Raw genomic sequence first — 22,042 nt, forward strand, 5'->3', positions numbered from 1 at the left:
TGAACTATAACTAATCAATTTGCACCTGTATTATCTGGAGGAGACACACTATCCACTTTGGGCAGCAGTGCTGAGATGCACTGAGGTTTGCATAATGCCAGCAAGATGTAATACTACTTAAAGGCTTGTGAATAAGAATTTTACTGCAGTCACAACATATACATTGGGCTCTTCCAGTAAACTGATCACTCAAATAAAAAGAAAGGAATGTTTTTGATCTGCAAAGAAGATGAGCAAAAAGTAAGCCTGCTCATCTTAAATCTGCATTAGGGAAAAAAATGAACTTTGATCTATCATATTGCAGTGCTGCTTGTATTTCAATGGCAATTTATCAATTTTTAATAGTCAAAGCTCCCAAGTAGTAAAAGCTTCTTAGACTTCCTAATCTAATAGCCATTATTTAAAATTTTTGTTCTGGATGATTTACTGTTGGGAAGCAAGAAAGCAACATAATTTCTTAAGGATTCTTTCTTTTATAAGAATTGCTGAAATGGAGTCCAACACTACTCATTTCGTTCTTCCTCATGCTGGTGTAAAAGTGCAAAATCCCACCTTCATATATCTGAACCCTTCTTACCTAATCTACCAGACAGCACAGTGTATCAGCAACGAGACTGACTTAAGGTCAGGATGCAGCAGCACCAACCCTTCATGGAACGCTTCCTCCTGCTGGGATGGAGCAGAGTGAGTGCCACTCATGCCCTGCTGGGACGGAGCAGGGTCGGTGTAACCCCTCTGCCCTGCTGGGACGGAGCAGGGTCGGTGTAACCCCTCTGCCCTGCTGGGATGGAGCAGGGTCGGTGTAACCTCTCTGCCCTGCTGGGACGGAGCAGGGTCGGTGTAACTCCTGCCCTAGCTGGGATGGAGCAGGGTCGGTGTAACCCTCCTGTCCTGCCAGGATGGAGCAGGGTCGGTGTAACTCCTGCCCTAGCTGGGATGGAGCAGGGTCGGTGTAACCCTCCTATCCCGCCGGGAAGGAGCAGGGTCGGTGTAACCCCTCTGCCCTGCTGGGATGGAGCAGGGTCGGTGTAACCCTCCTGTCCTGCCGGGATGAAGCAGGGTCGGTGTAACTTCTGCCCTGCCGGGATGGAGCAGGGTCAGTGTAACTCCTGTCCTGCTGGGATGGAGCAGGGTCGGTGTAACCCTCCTGTCCTGCTGGGATGGAGCAGGGTCGGTGCCACCCTGCCCTGCTGGCAATGCCTGCTCCAGCCCAGCCCGGGGGACTCCCAGCCTGCAGGGAGCAATTAGGAAGCTCTGGCTCTGCCCCAGCCCCCAGAGCTGCTGCAATTTGTCTTTATGGACACAGAACAAGTCCCTCTGCTTCCTCCCCAACAGCAGAAGGGTGGGAGAATCTCTCCCAAGGTGGTGGATCCAGCTCCGCAGTAAATCCCAGTTTGCCTGGGTAAGGTGTGCCCTGTATTCCTAAAACAATGGAGCCGTGAGGATACTTAGCACCCTGGGGCCTATCACAGAACAGAATCTAAAATAAGCTTAAGACTGTCTTGTTTTAAAAAGGTTACCTTGGCAAGTTCAAAGCACAAGAAGAAGCATTCGAGACTGCAGATCTAAACTTGCATGTTGTTATTGCTAAACACGAAAGCCTAAAGTCAGAATTCAGAATTCAACCACTCAGACTCAAAAAACATCAATGTATTTGCTAAATGGAAACCCCACTCGCATCACATCTTATCATAATGTCACAAAATGCAGAAAATTACAAATCAGTTTAAAGGCAAAATACATGACAGCAAAATATAAGTACACAAAAACTACATTAAATATCAGTCTTCATTTGTCCCTACCACTTCAACTTACCTCTCAGTTCCAAACTCCTCGCTGCAGTGCACAGCTTGAGATAGTCTAAGATCCATTTTAGAGTGGACTGAAATATAAATGACAGTTCGCACTACACATGAACATAGACAACTGTATAAAATATTTAAATAAAGACAGAAAAGAACAGAGGAAACCAACAGAGCCTTTGGCAGACCCAGCCTTTGGGAATTTAGCAGCTTGAGATTCATTGCAAATTTCATCTTTAATGTTATTTTTAGTTCAATATTTTGTAGCACTCAGAAGTAAATCTTTGTGTGCTGTCTCTCTTCCTGCTTGTGCTGCTTCCTTTTCTGATCTTTTCTTTTAAAGAAACCTAATATATTTTCAATACAATTGATTTGTGACATGTTTTGTGATATTTGTTAAAGTTACCCTGTTTCTTCATACAATTCAGTGAAAACCATTACACTGTTGTTTCTTTTAAAGTGATGAATATTGCTTTCCATAACTGAACAAAACGAGACCCCCCAACAGTCTTTGTTCCATCACACCTTGTGTTGCATTAAATTCTCTGGCATTAATTTTGATTCTTGGGTTGGAGTCAAACTCCATTTTTTAACCTCTCACCACTGCTCTTAATACTGCCACACACAGTGCATTTGCAGAGCAGTTTTAAATTCGTGCTGGAATCTGTCCTTTGTCTCTCCCTGAAGCAATCTGACCGTGATGATACACAAAAGCAGGGCTGGGAGGTGGTGCAGAGAGGATGCTGGACAACTACCAGCTGTGGGGAGATGCAAACTGGTGAGATCACACCCTGGTCCACCCCACTGCACATTGCTGGCTGTCCACAGTCAGGTTTCTTGTACAAAGCCTACTCCTATTTTTTTAATGGACTTTCCAAACCTTTCCCCTTCTTGCTGTTGCAGAGAATTTAGTGAACATATTCTCCCATTACTGTGCTTATGATTTAATAGTTTTGCCACAGAGAATGGCCTCAAAGTGGGCTGTTCCACCCCTTATGGAACTGAAACCTGCACCCTGAGATGCAAGCAATGCAGGACATATAAAATAAGACAAAGGCTACTTATCTGTGCAGTATGAACACTGTAAAACTACTTTTGTTTTAATTAATTTTAATTTCATCAGGCTGCAGTTAGAGTTGGGAATTTTTCCTTTTTTTTTTTTTTTTGTACATAAGGATTCACAAAAGGAGGAGGAGGATCTTGCCTGATCATAAGGTTTTAAAATTGAAGAAGAATTTTGTATTTCAAAAACCTGATTTCTAACATACAGACGCATCACTTAGCTGTTCCCACAAATGCAAGGACTAGGAGCCTCTACTACATGAGCAGGCATCAGTCTTAAAACAAACAAAAGAAGTATTTTATCCTCACAGTGCATAATGAAATTACAGAACTCATGGCCACAGGATGGTGTGGAGGTCAAAAGTGTAAATGGACCATAAAAGGGATTACATGAAATCATGCAAACGAAATCCATCACTAGCTACTAAACATGATGATCAAGATCCAGCCTCCAAATCAAAATGTCTCTGACACTGATCCTCAGAGGGCAGGAGCACACAGGGGAAGAAGGATTGCTCTGTATGAGAGATATATCAGAGTTCATACACTTTTTCCCTAGACATTTGCTCCTCTCACTCTCAGAGGGAAAACACTGGATATTTTGTCTGACTCAGGGTGGCAGCTACTGCGTGTGTTCTAAAGTCTTCAAAAATCCGAACTCATTTTATTTGACACTGTATGTTTTAGAAATGTTTCCATTTTAAATTCAAGATAATTAGGAAAAGAAGGCTGTAAAGAGTCAAACAGAGGGCAAAAAGAAACAAAAGTAGCCAGAAAATATGTAGTTCAGAACATTTTTCATGAAAGTCATGTTTTGCCATAGAGTTGTGCACCAAGGTCTCATTTTGCACTACAAAAAATATTTCCATCCTGTGGTTGCTAAAAGGAAGTCCCCAATACAGAAACCTATGCAGTGCCCACCTTCCAAAACCTCTGGGAGGCTGAAGCAACCTGACAGAACCATCTTGTAAATGTGAAATAGGTCCCTGTGGCCTCTGCAGCACTGAAACCACTGCTTGCCATCACTTTCACTGCCTTGAATCATTTGGGCCTCTCCCTTTCTGTGTGAGTCAGGTTGTGAAAACTGAGCCTTCTCGAGCCTGTAGGATTCATAAACACCTGCCCCATTAACCCACTTTCACTATTTGCCTAATGACAACCACAAGTAATGACCTGACTCAAGTCATGTCAATATTCTGCCAAAAACTACCATTTTGCCCTCTTAGCCACCTCCTCCCACCCACCCATAGGTTATGGAACTGTGGGATGGTTGCCAAAGAAATGCAATAAAAAGTAGGAAATGACATATACAAATAAAATTCACTTACCTAAAAGCCCTGTTCATCAGATCTCTTTGTGCTGCCTCCTCCCCCACCATCCACTCCTTTATTTCCAGCACTTGTTTCTTCTCTCTTAATTTCCTTTCCCTTTGCTGGCTTTTTTCATCACATGTTCTACATTCTATACTTTTTTTTCTTCTCTTTTTATGCCCTATTTTTTTTTTTTGCTTAAAAAGGATAAATTAATGCTTTCATAATTTTCACTTACTTTAGAGCCAGTAAAGCATTATGATGTCACTTTACCATTTTTGCTCCCTCTTCCCAGTTTTTCTGCCACTTTTTTGCTGGCCTTTCTCCATAGCCATCAGTCCCTCCTTGCAAGTACTCCTTCCTCAGTGACTTCATGGCCTCCTTGGAGCGCCTGTTATGTCCTAGTGCAGTCTGAAATGATCCAGATTTCCCGGTGGATTTGCTGGGCTTCTGAAGTTTTGGTGGTGGAGAAAGGTCATCCTAAACACTTGAGACAATGTTCAGTACTTCTGAAGGAAAGTTTCTGGGTGCAGGAATGTGGCTGTAGGGAGAAACAGGGATGTGAACTGGAGCAGAGCAGAGTCCTGTCAGGGGGAAATGTCTCCCCTTGCTTAACTCTGAGACACTTATTACACTCTTATTTCCTTGGCCTTCAAATGTGCTAAATCATTGCCTGAGAATCCATTCCTAAAATCTGGAATCTTTATCCTCATGGATGCCCCTCCTGCCAAGAGCTCACAACAGTAGGAAGAGCACTCAGTTTTAGCTTGTGGTTGCTCACATTTTCCTGGTACTTAGAAGAAGACTCTCTGAAGACTCTCTGTGGATCCCAGCAGGATTTTGCTGCTCTGATTTGGGCTGCATGTGCTGCAGGAGAGCCTGGCCTGTGCTGAGCTGTAGTCCCTGGAAGCTTTGCAGGGTCATGTCTAACCATACAGTGCCCACAAACTGGTGTTCTTCAAGTTTAGACTGCCTATAAACCCTTAAATGCATTTTAATCCATCCCTGTGCCCCTTCGCTCCTGTATAAGTATATTCAAGACTTACAGGGAGAACTATTATTTCAGTTTTGTGAGATAAAATGGTGAAAAAATGGAAGCAGCACTAACTTTAGTATATATTTTCTATGCTAAGAATTGAGAGAATGGGGGATTAGGTCTAAAGTAATAAGCAGAGAATGGGAAAGAGCCTGACTAGCTGAGAATTTTGTGCTGTAAACATTATTCTAGAAATAATCTTTTTGTGTTTCTGTTCTTTACCTTTTTAACAGCACAATTACTCATGACAATATCAATTGAACAAGACATTTAAAAAAGCCACAGAAACCACCTTAATGAAATACCATACACAGCTCAAACAACAAAAAAGTTCCCCATTTTGGGGGCTCCTCTCCATTTATATTAATGATCAGTTTTTCTGTGGAAGAATTGCACAATATGGGTTTTTCCTGCTTGTTCATAATAGGTCATTCATTAAAGAAAATCCTGGGAAATTATTTTCTGTGTCGGTGGATGCAGGATGCCATCTGGGAGCTGAAAATTGAACAGAAATCAGACTGATTTAAAAAAAATTAAAACCATGAAATGAGTTGCACTTACGGAAACCAGAGGAATACTTTCACAATCCCAGCCCCAGCAGAGAGGCTGCAGTGATGGGCACTTGGTCCATTTCTGCACTTCCTTGTCAGGCCCTCCCTGGGTGACTCTGTGTCACATTTCCCTCGGGTTCTGTCCCTCTCTCTGCTCAGCCCCAGGCTCACCAGTGCCTCATGGATGCTCTTTGCCATTTCCTCCTGCAGCTCTTCTCAGCTGGCTGCGCCCTGGCACTTCTCCATTCCTCTCCTTCCTGCTTCCAGTTTTCCTTTATTCCAAGGTGCTCTCTGACCAGCACTGGAACACAAAGCTACTGCATTATATCACTTCTCCTCCCCAGGTCCAAAAACAACAGGTAGACCAAAAAACCTCTTAAAATGGGAAATTGGCTACTCTGACTCCAACTCCAAGGTAATCTAAAATTCAGTGCTCATCTTCCTGGGGTCAGGTGGATGGCTTAAGTTAGAAGGGGGATGCCTACATCAGCTGATAAGGAAATTGCAACAATATAGTGAGAAATATATTAAGATGAATATGGCCATATGCCAATTTTTCCTCCTCATAAATAAGACCCTTGTTTACCAAATGTTCAATTTTGGTTATGTCACTATAAAAATCAAGCAGCTGGTAATTCAGGCTTGATTAGCAGGTCTCCAGTTTTGATTAGTAAATTACTGTAGTAATCAAGGTTAATTCTCATTTCAGAGCTATGCCACAGATTTTATATCTTCCAGACAACTGGATTTATCATTCTGGAGAAAGAATATTTTAATAAATATTACAAAAATATCCAGAAATAGATGAAAAAAGCATATTCAAAGAGGGTTTGAGAAAATGGGGAATCAGAGCAGCAATGCTGCTCAAAACATGAAACGGTTAATGTCCTAGGAATAAAATTTCAAGCTGCAATTTTGCAGTAGATTTCCACATAATATATGCAGAGATTGCATTGCTAATTCCTTTTACCTAGTGTTTCTATTTCTATCTTTAAAAATTGTTTTCTTTGGATCTTCATCTTTCATTTTAAAAGAAAAAAAAAAAAGTACACAGAGAGGCTTAAAAAGAAGCCCAAGAGACCATTATTAGTATAAAGATAAACAGTAGAATGGATTCTAACTGAGCCAGAAAACATCACGGTAGAATTTACATAAAATTTAGTTTTCAACCAAACATATTGCACATACAGTTCCAGCTCATCTCATAATGAATATTCAAGCTTTCGAATGACCCACATGTCCCATAAGTGAGCAAGAGTCCCCAAAAGCCATCATTGTTGTTGAAGAGGCACAATATTAAAAAACACTGAGAATTCATTAGGGATTTTTTTTTCCATGAAACTTTTACAAAATCTTTAGCCTGCAAATGCTGCGATTATTTGAGCATACAAGTCTGTCAGGGATTTGAGGCTGGATACCAAACTCTTATATGGTTTTTAATTAGGATAATATTATTATTTTCTAGTCATAATTCTGGGTCAGATTCTGTGTATCTCTCTCACATCACTTTTGTATAATTAGAGACTAAATTATCTAAAATAAATATGAAGTTTTTCTTTATCTGCTCAGTATTGCATGCTTTTCCCAGATAGGAAAGAATAAGCAATTTTTAGATCTACCATGGTATTCCCCTCAAAATACTGAGATAAAATCCTCCACATTAAACCAGAAAGAATCGACTAAAGAAGCCCCAAAATACACGTATATAAATACCAATTACTGAAACTACAGTAAAAACTGAATTCGATATAAAATTATGCAATTCCTATGTCCTTTGGGGGAAAAAGAAAACCAAAACCACAAACCCCAGACTCCCTTTTCTAGAAAAAACATGCCACATCCTTTTGTAAAAGGCTGAGGAGGAACCTGGAATTCACCTCTATTTCCAAATTCCACTGGACTAATTTTGCTACAAGCACCTTTCCTTATGCCCATGGAAATGGGGGATTTGAATCAACTGTGGATTGATCAACTGTGCTTCTAATTCAGCACCTTTTCCCTGATGATGGCAAACAGAAAAGGCTTCAGAAGGTTCCTTCCCAGTGCTAGAAAGTCAATAGCTGTCTTATGGCCTGAAGCAAGGAGATCCTTATCCTTCCTGCATCTTTCCCTTTATAAAGAAGTCCTAGATATTTAACATTAGGTCTTATCTGCATGGTTCATTCACAGCCCAGCATCTAATGACCCAAACATTGGCAGAAAGTGGAAAGCAACCTGATCTATGAACATTTATTTAAGATTAACACTTTGTTAAAATAACAATCAATTTGAGTGGAAAGTAAGCATATATACAGGCTGGATTTACTGAGTATAAGGCTTGTCTCACTTTCACATATCAGCAACTTAGGAAGCCCCAAAATTTGCAAGAGAAGAGGAGAAAAACGTATTTTCAGGCAGAAAGCCTGTAAAGCAAACATTATACTGTGGGGGGAAAAAAAAGTGTCTGCTTTTTGCAGTCTGTCTGATATGTGCAAGACAAGATTCACCTGGGGAAGGAAGGGGTGGGGTGTGGGGAGAAGCAATTGCAACCAAGCCACTGCATTAATAGGGGACTTCCACAGATTCCTGGCTGCTCTCCAGCGGTACAGCCGCTCCTTGAATCTGGCAGATTTTACTCATTGCTTTTGCGCATGTTTTTATTTTTGGCTTTGGCTTTCCTCTCCTTTGCAGCTCTTCCAAGTTCCATGGGAGGAAGCACACAGCTGTCGCTCCTCAGGATCTGCACAGGATGACTGTGGCCCCTGTAGCCACCTCTCCCACCAACAGTTCTGCTGCAGGCACACACAGAGAGCTTGAGACTCATCCCCAGCCCCACTCCTGGCCAAACTGATTCCCCAAGACACTGGTGAATTAGAACCAGCACCTTTCAGGCTGTGGCTGCAGTATGGATAAAGATATATTTGAGGATATTAACAAAATTCAGAAAAACATTCAAAATTGCAGCCCCCAGAAGTTTTGTGTTGCCCTAATGGGAGATAAAAATGTTGAATGGGAAGGAAGAACTACCTCTACACCCTCTGGGCAAAGACAGGGTGGCCTACAAATGACTCTGCTGGGTGTTCACCACCCTTTGCCAATTCCAAGCAATCAACACAGAAGGAAATACAGCCAGGGAGTCACTGCAATCTTGTTATCCCCTGCAGAACAATAGTTTTCTTAAAAGCAGTCTGGCCTAGCGTAAATGAGAAAAGTCATAAGGTTTCTGGAAAGGTATTTATTTTATCCACAGGTAGAATTGCAACACTCAATGTGATAGTCTCTATTTAGGGTGATTAATAATATGTTATGTTCCTTGTTTAGAGTAAAGACTATAGGCCAACTCCTGCCCTGGCTCAACTCCCATTGAAGTCAATTGTTTAGCCTGAAAAATGGATTACAGGATGTGGCTATAATTTATGCATATAAAAATGCAGAGGATTCTACTTTAGAAACAGTAATTTTTATTTATGTGCACTGCAGTGGTGCCTAGAACCCGAGATTCTTCACTCAGGACAGTATCCAAATGCACAGGAATTGCAGGCGTGGTCTGTACCCCAAAGAGTCTTTGATCTAAGCAAAAGACAAGCGACAGCAAACAGATGGGGAGAGGGGCAGAAATGACAAGGTAACTGGGAGATAATTATGATCACTATGCAGTCACAGCACATCAGCTGCTTAACCACTATCATTTTTTTTAAGGTGTCACAGCAGAGGAGAGTTTTAAGGGAGGATGTGAAGAAGGGCAGATGTGGTAGTTTGGCAGATTTTTATGGGAGGGGACTCTTGCAGAAGAAGACAAAATTACTACAGTCCAAAATTTAAAAAACTCAATATTTCAAACAAAAATCTGTTGTGAATGGTGGATACATATTCTCATGTCAGTATCTCATGGATGTGATAGTGATAAACAGTCTAGGGAAGCCTGTGTGGGCTTTAAAATATCCATTGGATGGTTTTGGCTGCAAGAGAAAAGAAGGAGCTGATGAAAGGGTGCACAGTGGAAGAGGCACATGATACAATATAAACTTTGAAAATGCAGCCCTGCAGTGGAGCCAGAGAGAATGGGCAAGGTATGTTCCTGCCAAGGCTGGAGAAACTGGGACACAGTGCTGGGCTTCAGATTTGGATTGGGCTTGTCTAAAGGTCAGACAGGAAGTACAAGAATCAGAAGGTTTGTTCTAGCAAGCATAAATCGAGAGAGAAAGATGTAAAAAGACAATGTCTAGAAAAACATAATATCTAGAAAAAGATTTGGCCTAGAACCTGAGATGGCAGTGCTAAAACAGTGATCACACCTTTAGTTTTTATTTTGCAAGATGCTGCTGGCATGAGAATCCCTGTACTTAAAGAGGGGAACATTTCTGAGGCTTTTTATACCTTAGTGCATGAACAAAGTATATGGAGAAGTGAGAAAAACAGATGAGAAAAAGAACAAAACCTCCTCTTTTATGGCTTTTTGGTTTACTTTTTCTCCCTACAACATTAGCAAGCTTATATTTCAATAAATAAACCAATGAAAACCATTTATTTTTGTCATACATATTTGCTCCATTTTGGTGTGTCATTGTGGGAACTGACTGAGAGAAACTTAGGCATGGAGCTGCTTACACAAACTTGTAGGAGTAACTTTTGGAGAGCCTGAGCTTTTGCAACTCCAATCTTACTGTGAGCAAAAATAGAAAGGACACTATGCATGCTACTGCAAAGCACTTTTTATATTATAAATATGTTTAGGTGGTATCTAAATTACCACCAGAGTTCTGACCTTGATTACAAATGATCATAAAGTAAAGAAGACTTTGAAGTACCCCAAATTGTAGATCAAAATGCTTGTATATTCATCACTTTGACTAAGATCCAGCCAAGATTTTCTTGGCTAATAAAGACTGTAAATTAAATGGAAAACAGGCCCAGTAAAGAGAGGTCATGGCTGCTTTTTTAAATGCTTACAGTCCTTTAGGGCAGGATGTCTGTGCTGCTTTAATTGTTTAGAGTTTCACTTTCTGCCATGGGAGCTGCAAATGTGCAAGCCTCTGTCTCATAATGCTGCAATATAAACCTCCATTTAAACTTGATGGGTCCCTTCTCATTGGAGTTTTATTTTCCAGGCACTTTTGTGATGTGTTCTTTTATGAGCAGTGTGAATAAATATGATGGCAATATTACCTATGCAAATGGGCAGAGCTAAAATGTCTAGGGTTAAGAAAAAACAACAAAAATTCTGCTTCAAAACAGAATCAAAGACCCAAAACTTTACCTACATTTTTCTTATTTTAATAATGAGCTTGTTCTTGCCAGTCAGCATTTCTCTGCAGCACAAAGCACCCGTGACCTGATTGGCAAAATGTGAAAGTGAGCCTAATTTCAGTCTTGTTTTGATTCTTCTTCAGTTTGGAGATCAGTGACCACTCTGGGACTGCTCAGCAGTCCTAACTTTTGGGAGGATCAGACCTCCTGTCCTACCTTCTCCCAGTCCACAAGGAGAAGCTGCCTGGCTGTGCTTGATAGTGTGCAAACGAATCTCCTGCTGCATTAGCACCCATGATTTATCACACCATCCCTAGTGGGTGTTATGAGCAGTGCTCTACATTCCCTAATGAGCAGACTTTGGTTGTTTGAGGACTCTCCAATGAATCAACTTTATAGAAAGTCTTGAATGCCACTCAAACATCCTTGGGGATCATGTCCCTTGAAATATAGGAAAAATTCTCACTTTTAATCCTGCTGGAAAGTTGTGAACTCCCCAGACTCTAAATGGTTTCTATATTTAAGTGATAAAATCATTGTGACTCACCAGAGCAGGACATTGCATGATCTCCGATTCTGTCATTTTGTTTGCCTGAAAAGGAGCCAAGAATGAAGATTTACAAAGCTGATTATGGATTTTGTACATCTCAGTGAAAAAACGTGACTGTTAGAGAAAAGTGAGCTGTCAGCTGTGCATGATAGTCATGCAAGGGATGTAAATGGAAGGGCAGAAGATGGGAGAGCTTGAATGCATTGTGTTCTACTGGTAAAACATCCCATCCTTAGTTACACTAAATTTAAATTTCAATTGTGTTAGAATCACCCTACACTGAACTGCAGATTTCTCAGGACTAGCCCACAGATTAAGCCTTTACTAATTAGGGTGTCATGGTATTATTTGGAAAAGGCAATCTTTTGGGGGAGGATAGTCCAGCAGAAAATAGACAATAGCCAGTACTTCACCATACAGCACAGCTCTTCTGGAAAATTTACATGGCTCCTAATGATTTTTTCCCATTCTTCTAGCTGAGGGTTGGCCAGATTCTGTTTTTAATTACACCTTTGTAGATCTGAAATAAGAATACAAGATTCCATTGAACTGATAAGGATTTTGTTAAAAAAACCCCCAAACAAGAACTGCTGAATCTGCAAATGAGACACTTTTATGTTCTCTGTATTCTGCACTGTGCTTTTCCTTTGTCTCCTTCCTTGCCACTTTTCTTTCTTAACCTCTGTATGTATTTTATTCCATCCTCTCCTACCCATTCCTATTGATGTTTTTCATGGCTTTGGGTGGGTGGTTAACTAGCATTAGGAAGAAAAGCCACACAGGAATATATCCACATTTAGTAGCAGCCAGAGCACCTGCCTCCTTTCTCTTGATTACCTCAATGTCATTATGAAACAACCTATATGTTTATTATTTAAACAATATTGCACAGTAGGAAAAAAAAAAGAACACTGTGGTGTTCTGAAAACAGAGAAAAGGAGCAGTTAAATGAGTACCTTAATTCCTTGCTATTGAGAAGCTGTTACTGTAACAAACAGCAGCAAGAGTTTTAAATCAGGCCTCTGGAACAAAGCATTCCAGTGTCACTTTTACATTAGTGATTGCAGTTGATGTCATTTTCACAAAACAAAATTATAACCAAAATGGATATTTCAGGTCAAAGTGCCACAAAGAGTATATAGATACATTTCCATCAATAAATCTGCCCTCTTCCTGCCCTGACATAAGTGTTCAACCCCTTGTGATTGACGTTTTTACCACTAAATTATACTATGTCTGCTTCTAGAAGAAATGTCTCCATTACAAAATTAGCTAACCATCAACATACTATAAAATAACTTCAACATGGTGTCATTTCACAAGAATATTGATTCTCACAGACTTACTGGATTAAATCCTGGTTTCCCATAAAAGGAGCAGCCATTATGTCTTTGGTAGACAGAAAAATATATATCGTGGAAAGATGTATATTGGGGTGATTAAAACTTCATTGCTGAGCTCAGAAGCACAAGATTTTGTCCTGTGGCAATCTGAAATAAAGAAAATGGTCAAAATACTGGTTTGACTTATACATAAGAACAAGGCTAAAAACCAGCTACAAGTCTGTCATTTTATTTTCCTCTGCTGGAAGATACTTCTGACTATTGGTTCCATAGGAAGTCATCAGTTATTCTAGATTGACTACTGAGTCTGCCAAAATCTTTTCAAGACCTTGTGCATGTAACTTTTCCTTCATTTACCTCACCTTTAGTGCTAACAGAATTTCTCATACCTCACAAGATGTTGTGACTAATACCTGGAAAGACTTTGAAATTCTTAGCTGAGCAAAGCTATTAAAGAGCAATCACGATATGCAGCTGTAGTTTCTTTGTATATCAAAATGGTAGAAAGAAAAGCTACTTTGAGAACAGATTGTTTCATGGCCCTCTCTACTTTGCTTTTATGGAGTTGTCCTATATTTAGCACTGAAATAATAATGGGGTAAACTCATTTTGGGCACAACTCCATGATTTTAATGAAATTACATTGGGCATAAATTTGGCCCAATTCTATGTGCAACTTGCACATCAGAGAAGTTCCTAAAGGGGAAAATACCACTTTTATGACCACAACTCAGTTCTGGTACACACAGTATTTTGAGTTTCAGCCTGATTTCTTCAAACACAGATGATAAACTATGTCTCCATTAAGCGAGGCCAATGCCAATTGTTGCACACACTGTGCTGTCCTGAAGGTTTCTAGTCTGCCGAGGGCTGGTGGTGCTCAGAGAACAGGGGTGAACAGCTGCCAGATTTCTCACTTTCAATCAAGTACTTTTCATCTCTCTTCATCTTAAAATGAGAGTCTTTAAAATCCAATTGGTGCTGCACTTCCTTGTAGAGAAGAAGTGTGTGCCATGCCAGCTCCAGGATGCCTGTCAGTAATGAGGTGTGAGAGACGTGGGGGAAGCAGGAGGCTGCTGGGGAGGATTGCAGTGACAATGTCTGTGCAGGGCAGCCTTGGATTCCTTGAGAAGCAGCAGCAAAGCTCCTCCACCACAGCTTGTGCATGTTTGTGGGGCAGGGGCACACATGGGGCTCTACTCAGCAGCTCCCTCTCATTCTGTCTCTGTGGCATGAAAAAGGAGCTCTTCACCTTGGGAGAATCACAGTGTGCAGCTGCCTGCTGGTGAAGGATGGTCTGTCACCATTCATCCCTGCCCATTAAGGCTCCAAGAGGACAATGTTACCAGTCTCAGCCCATTCAATCCTTTTTTGTTGGCACATTACTATTTTATCATTTTGATCTTCTCCCTACTGAAGATAAAAGACACCATGGGCGGGATTCATGAATGACTACTGTTATTTATCGACCCAGGACTTTTTGAACATTTTTTCCCCTCTGATTCATGAACCACTTTTCCATATTCGAAAAGCAGTTCATAAATCGTTCAGCACCAGCAGAAATTAATAATAATGAATTCATTTACATAAAAGGACTCATCCTGCCAGTTGCTGATAATGTTTGAAGCCAGAACCTTGTCGGCAAACAGGATTTTTGCTGGCAGTGCAGGAAATAATCTTTTGTTTATAAATTAATTAAAACATACTTTTCCGCTGCTTTTTAGAGCTGTTATAGGGACATTGGGCAACATATTATGCATTTTATTTTCTTTTTTTTTTTTTTTTTTTTTTTTTGCTAAAAAATAGGATTGCCCAGAGTGGAAAAAGGGATATTTGGTAGGATTAAGCGTCAGACTTTTAAGGGAGAGGAATGTCTTTTGATTTGTTTTAATTTTTTGAATGAGGATTTCTTCTCAAGCCATTGGCAGTTGCATTTTACAAGGGCTGGTTTGAATGTATTCTTTCCTGTGTATCCCTCTGTGTTCAGTCTTCCCCTCCCTAAGTCTCATCCTGAGTTTCAAATTCAAGTGAACTTAAAATCATAACAAGAACCTCCCACGTTTCCTCTGGACTCAAACCCACGAGTTTCACATGATTCTGATGCAAAGCTATCTATAATCAGTCCCAGGTTTATTTTTGGAAGGGAAGGATGACCCTGAGTGAACACTTCCATAACGCCAGGCAAGGGGTGGAGTGTGTGAATGGATGTTTAATGCCATGCTTTTCCACACATGCTGTGTGTGCTTCATGTCTGATTGCCCCAAAGCAGTGCCCTCTCCCCAGGACTTACATCATTAACCCCAGTGGAACTCCACTGGACCTACATTGCTGCAAGAGAATGAGGGTTTGAAGCACAGAGTTTCACACCATGCTAAAGCCTAAGCTAAGTTGCAGGCTGTTGCTGTGAAGAGAGCTCTGCTCCCCCTCGCCCAAACCTCGTGGTCTTGCTACGGAGTGGGACAAATTTCCCAGAAAAATAACACTTACAAGCCCACCCTATACATTTTCCTTTGGGTCACCAGCCCAGCAGGGTCATTACCACACATCCCTCACCTCAGGGCTTTCCTGGCTGGCCTCAGACTCCTCCAGGTGACTCCAGATACCAGGGGGATCTGCAGCTCCTCTGAAGCATCTTCTCTCCCTATGTGTTCTTCACAGAGACCACATAACTACAACAAAGTTCAGCTTCCACTCCAGAGCTCAGGCCTACAAACAGCAAAATCCAATATTGCTACATTTTCAGTTGCTTTTTGCATTCAGGCCCCACTCTTTCCAGGGAGAGCTAGGAAAGCCATGTGCATGCTGCTTTTCTAAGTCACACACAAGAGCACTTGGAGAGATTTGCAAGGAGGGAAATGAAATAACCATATGAACATTTCACACAAAAAATAGCCTAATTATCTCTTAATATTTTGAAAAGAGTAAAACGCTCAAGTGTCAAGTATCATTGCAAACGAGTGGAAATATTTCTTAGCTTGTTTATTTCTTTATGTGCATCACCATTATTGGAAATTGGGATATGGAATATGATTTGCTGGTTTATTCAATTTTTTAGTGTTGGAATTTGTCATTTGGTATTCTGATTTTTATTTGTATTTAAGCTTTTGCTTGGCAAGCACAGAACTGAGTGCTATCACAAAGAAAGACTAGAAGTTGGAAATGCGTGTTATTAGTCTGATCTGCATCATATATATGTATATGGTTTCAATAGAAAAGCCACTTTTAAAAACAACAACAAAAGGCCTGAATTGTCTGTTTCTACTTTTGCTCTTAATTGGTGACATCTGGGTTTGTTGGTATTGAATGAAACTTTTATTTTGTGTTTTTGAGAAGGAAGAGTTGGCTGACTAGTTGTCTTTATATGGTTTAATTTCCTCTCATGTCCCCTCCTCTTTCATTTTACTGTTTGAAGACTTCTAAGGTAAATAATAAGGGAGCCAAAAGAGCTCTCCAGACAATTCACTGGACTACTCTGAGCTGAACCACTTACCTGCAGCATGAACCTGGGCAGCTCACTTCAACTTTAGGTCTTCATCTGGAAAACAGAGTTAATGATTCAGCTTAGAAAACTTTGGGTTATGTTCACCAATATCCCTATATAAATCCAATATATTTTACTATTAGTGTTCAGATCACCTTTTCTAGGTAAGCTTCTATAAAACAAATGGCATGTTGCTTCTCCAGTCTGCTTGATATAAGGTTGGGTAATTATTGATCTTGTCAGTTATTGCCAGTTTATACCAGTGTGTGGCCAGAAACAGCCTAGCAAAAGGTTGTCATGGCTGTATTTGTGACATTTGGTCCTTCACTTTAGCAACTTCTTATGGATTTCACTAAAAGAAGCAGATATAAAAAGGAGAGTATTTGGATGCTGATCAGAAAGCAGAAACTGGAATCAAGCTTCTCAGCAGAAAACATCTGAGGGAGAGGGGAAAGTCCTATCTGTGGCAGTAAAATGTCAGGCTAAGCAGACTGAAAGCAATATTCACGATGCTGGGAGCCCACTTTCCACAGGGCATAAATTTGTGACAATGAAAATGTAATGGCCAAAGTATTTAGAGAGGTGATTGTGACAAGGACAGGAGAGGGGAGGGGTCCTGGATCATACTGTCTGCAACTCCAGGTGAAACTGTGTTCACTGCTGGAGAGGAGACACCAAACTGGGAAATAATTTAGGGTTAATGTTCCCCAAAATACATTCCTGTCCAAGCAAGTGGACTGTCAAGTGGAGACTGCAAACAGAACAGGGGGCTTTGACTGACTGTGTAAGACTCTGATTCTTCACAACACTCAGCTGCATGAGAAGGATCTTCAGCAATATGCAGTTACTGCACGCTAGGCAGGCTTTTGAAAACATCCTACTGCAAGTGAAACTGAAGTATAATAATGTATCAGCCTTGAACAAAGCCTGTTGGGAGTTGCAAAGAGCCACTAAGTCCTGATCCCTGTAGGAGCTGCAGATGTTGCTGGAAGCCACTACTAACAAGAAGCCAAGTTTGTAGCTGCAGCTGCTCATCACCTCTGAGGATTTGGCCTTCGATTTGAGCAGCCCACAGACCCTAAAGCCCAATCCTAGGAGGCTTCTGAGTAAACTTTAGGAGGGGGAAAAATCTGAGGCAAGCTTTCAGCCTTCTCGGTTAGTTTTAGTAAGGATCTTCAAGGTTATTTTCATGAGGAAAAGTGCTGGAAAAGTAACTTGCTTAAAGAAATTCTGGGTTCTGTTGCTGTCCTCTTCCAAACACAGCAACAAAGTTTTCAAGAATGGGCCAAGTCAAAAGGCAAGTGGGAAAAGAAAGATACAATAAAGGCAAATGACTGATTGCAAGAATCAGTATGAAAATGCAGTCATGGGAAATCATGATTACTCATTTTCACATTTTTGCAGAAATCTGCATGTTTTCCAGTTATCAAATAATCCAAAGATTTTAAAATATCAAATACACTTTCTGTCAAGTTCCTGCCAAACACAGGAGATTCTACCACAGGGTCTAAGTGGCACCTAAAGCAAATGGCAAGTTTTAAGAAGTAATGGCTTTATAGCTTTTAGTGTATTTTCTGGCATTTATTTTTGGTTAATATTAGCAAGCCTTAGCGATGACATGCCAAATGTCTTACCATTGGTTTCTAGGGAAAAGTCTCTGTCCACTTGTTGCACTGGGGCTTGAAGCTCTAGTAAAAAGACTATAGTCTTCATTCAGTATGTGCACTGCTCCAAACTTCAACAGACCATCAACTGGATTTCCCAAAATTCTGACAACAAGCGTAATATCTCTGAGATTAGCGAAAAAAAATCCAAGAAACAAGAAACTGAAATCCCCAGCATACTTGGTTTCTTTATGTTCACATGATGACTTCTGAATGTTGAGGGATTAAGTCTTAAGGTATATTTTTGGGATCACACTTTCAAGCTTCCTACATAATCATGAGACCTAGAAAGTTTTGCTTTACCTTTAAAAAAATTCTTTTTGCATTTGCAGGAGCAGAGGGTTTAAATAAAGCATCAAATACCTCGAAGTTCATGATAAAACAGTAAGAACTGGCAAAGCTGCCTATGATAACAAGCAAAACTCATTTTAGAAGCTAGTAGAGGAGGAGAAAGAATAAAGTACAGTCCAAGACAGGAGAAGGTTTTGAAATGCTACCAGTTTGGAAAGGCTACATTTTTTTATTAGCTTGACACTGTTGTGAGTGGCTATCTCAGCTTTCAGGTGCCAAGATGTGAATTTTTTGTGGGCCTCCCTGAGACTAAACCACTCCCTAACAATTTCAGTTCATTCCCACTGTTTCAGATTGAATTTCTCTTTTGCATCTGATTGTGTTACTTCTTTCCCTGTCAGAATTTTGCACTTTTTTAAAATAGAGAGCTCCTGTTCCCTCCTTTCGTGCTTTAGGTCTGGCATGGTACTGAGCTATGGAGGGGTGGAGCACAGCTCCCTCTCCTGCAGAGCACAGCCTTTCCCCCTCAGCAGAGGGAATTCTGCCCTGCCCTGCCCTGGATGCTCCATCTGCTGTGATCCACCTCTTCCCAAGGCATGGGACATCCCTGGGTGAGGGAACTTTCCTCAGAAGCCAGGCAGATGCTGTAGTTTTTCCAATGAGCTGGAAGGAAGGCTATTTACCCTTTTGGTGGCCCACCTTTTACCTGAGAAACCAAAGAGCCCATCTATCCAACCTCTGCTTCCAGCATGAAAGGAGAGAGGAGGAAATGGGAGGAAACAGGAGGAAAGGAAAAAGGAAAAAGGAAAAAGGAAAAAGGAAAAAGGAAAAAGGAAAAAGGAAAAAGGAAAAAGGAAAAAGGAAAAAGGAAAAAGGAAAAAGGAAAAAGGAAAGGATCTCTGTATGAGCGTGGCTGGTGTCTCACACTAGTACCACTGTAATTAGCTGTATTTGAAGCAGCCCAGGCATACATCAAAATGTGGCAGAAATGGTGAGCAGGAAGGACCATCTAGAGCAAGGCTTCCCAACCATTTTTGAATTGTCTGATTAATATAAACTTTCAATATTTCTCATATATTACCAGACATCAGATTTCTCACTGTGTCAAAAGAACCATTATTTCTAAGGACCTCCACCTTCAACCCCTTGCAAAGTGAGAGGATCTCACCACTACTCCTCACAAAGACATTATTGAACCTGTTCTTAAAATCTCTTTGGCATGAGATAACATAGTTACTTTCTAAGGAGCTGCTTCCAGTGCTTCACAGAAGGAAACTCTGCCTGGGATCCTTCACAGAATATCATCTCTGTTTTCCCAGCAGACATGAAAGAAAATGGAGGGCAGTTCTATTATCTAACACCTCCTTCCCCCCTTTTGCTTCTCCATTCAGGTCCAAGCATTGCCTTGCAGCAGACATTGGGTGATATTCTGGTGTATCTAGAACAGAAAGTTTCTCTCAAGCGTTAGGAAACAACTCCAAATAGCATAAGAAATAGAAATAGTGATGTAAATCAACTGGAACACTTCATTTCCCTGTCAGAAGGGAGGAACATGTGGGTTGAACTAATTTTTTTATAAGCTCTTTCAAGAAGGGTTACATTATAAATGATGGATGTATTTATCTCAAATAAATGCATGTATTTATTTATTTGGTACTTTCAATAGGTGTTTTGGATACGCAATTATATGATAACCAACTCTAAGATTTTATGTATTTGCGTAATATTTAGATATCTCGATATCTAAATTAGATATCTAGAAATGCCATGGAAGTTGCTTTCTACTTTTAAAGGTCACAAGTTTTACAGTTTTAAACCCCTGGTACAAAGATAGAAAGCATATGGTACATGTTTTAATGGGACGTTTTTAAAAACTTGAGATATTGAAGGATATAGTGAGGCATTTAATATCATTTAATATCTCAGTTGCTTCCAGGCAGATTACAGTTGTGTTATAGAAGAGAGACATGGACTTGGACACAGATTTTAAGATGAGGTGTGGCTGAGGAGGTTGTTGGTGACCTCAGTTCCACTAATAGGTATAGCTCAGGTAGCTGCTAGACCAAATACAGAGATTCTTCCAGTGGTGCCCAAATCCCAGCCCCACCTCAGGGAAACACAGCTCTATCCACCTTTTTAGATTACCAAAGACATATCAACACTGCTCAAAGTACTGACCAGATATATCAGATTATAATGTCACAATCATTGTCATTAGACTAAGAAAGTCAGCATCACTTAGGTAGCAAGAGCTTTAATTGTAGGATCATGAAAATATGGGATGCACTAAAATACAGTGCAAACTATGAATTATAAATTTAGTAAAAGTTATTACTGCTTGATTCACATAATACCAGGCTGCTCAAGAAATGTTGAGGGACTGCTACCTCGTAGTCTGTTTTCATTTCCAAGTTCACTTTAGAAATGTTGAAGAACCTGTACCTATCAGAAAATTGCTCACTAACTGAAACCAGCTATTTTTAAAGTTGTATTTAAGGGAGATAATGAATAAGACTAAATTGATGCCAGGCATGAAGTGATTTTAACCAATACATTCAAAGTCTATAATACAAAATATTGGAAAATTATATGTACAGTAATCTCAAATAATGAGATGTTAAAATTCCTTAAAACCCAGAAACTCTTCTATTCATTCTGTTCTCCTTCTTTCAACCTAACTGTGGGAGGCTCCATCTCTGACATCTTTATATATGATGTTCTCATTTCAAAATGCCACTGAACCTTCAAATGAACACTTGCCTAGGATCTTTGAATTCAAAAAATCTTAAATCAAGGTTTTTATATTTTAGTGCGCTCAGCCATAATATGCAGCAAAAGAATTTTGGTATTTAGTCTAGATCTTATTTCAGAAGAAAGGAAAAGATGACTCTCAAAATGAAAACAATAGTTCAGTAGAATGAAACACCAGCAGTACTGGATAATTTCTAGACAGGATATTTCAAATATATATTGAAAAGAAAGGGAAATGAGAAAACTTCTACACAATTAATTCTCGAGCAAAATACAGTATTTTCTTATAAGAATTTCTTATATATTGTCATGAAAGAATGAAAATAAAATTAAGTAGGGGAAGCAGTGTCTGTATGGTACTTGGAGCTTGGCACCTACTCACAGTGTTAGAGTGTGTAGGATTTGCATGAAGAGCTTTGAAAATCTCACTACTGGTGGACATTAGGACGAAGCAAGCAAGGACAGCTTGATGCTCTGTGGTGAACACTGAATTGTCATGAACACACTTCTCTTACATGCTCTAAACCAATCCCTTTTTTCTCATTGGGCTGCAGAGGTTTGTAAAACTAGAAATACTTTCTGAGGCCACTTGTTAGAACAGACCACCCTCTATACTGCCCTTTGTTAGTCACCTATACACACACAATTCAATAGGCATAAACAAACTAAACCAGCTGTCTAAGTCATTTGGTGGAATGATGCAGACCTGCTACTGAAGTCTCAAGTCAACCTTGTATTTTCTTTTATGACTTTACCTCCTTCTGTAACCTGTTCCAGTGTCTCACCACACTCACAGTAAAAAATTTCTTCCTAAATCTAGGCCACATTTTCAATCTTTCACTTTGTACCCATTTCTCCTGGTCCTGTCACTACAGCTCCCAATGAAGAGTCCCTCTCCAGCTTCCCTGTAGGCCCCTTCAGATACTGGAATGTGGCTATCAGGTCTCCACTCTCACTATACTTAAATAACCACCA

General features: G+C 40.2%; 1 long non-coding RNA gene across 5 annotated transcripts in view; it reads right to left on the bottom strand.

Moving 5' to 3' along the window:
• Positions 1 to 936: 936 nt before the first annotated feature.
• LOC146432370 (uncharacterized) overlaps positions 937 to 22,042 on the bottom strand; it is a 98,258-nt gene continuing 77,152 nt past the window's right edge. For 2 of the 5 annotated variants that reach the window (XR_014854565.1, XR_014854563.1), the window contains 7 exons: positions 16,371 to 16,415; positions 15,434 to 15,549; positions 12,884 to 13,027; positions 11,951 to 12,057; positions 11,535 to 11,579; positions 4,448 to 6,062; positions 937 to 2,560 (listed from right to left, as the gene is read on the bottom strand). This is a non-coding gene — a long non-coding RNA (uncharacterized LOC146432370). The remainder of the gene's footprint in view (positions 2,561 to 4,447; positions 6,063 to 11,534; positions 11,580 to 11,950; positions 12,058 to 12,883; positions 13,028 to 15,433; positions 15,550 to 16,370; positions 16,416 to 22,042) is intronic. The other 3 variants (XR_014854567.1, XR_014854566.1, XR_014854564.1) reach the window with 3 other exon arrangements.

Source organism: Lichenostomus cassidix, chromosome 11 (genome assembly GCF_008360975.1).
Source record: "Lichenostomus cassidix isolate B80296 chromosome 11, HeHo_3.0, whole genome shotgun sequence".
NCBI classification, from domain to species: domain Eukaryota; kingdom Metazoa; phylum Chordata; class Aves; order Passeriformes; family Meliphagidae; genus Lichenostomus; species Lichenostomus cassidix.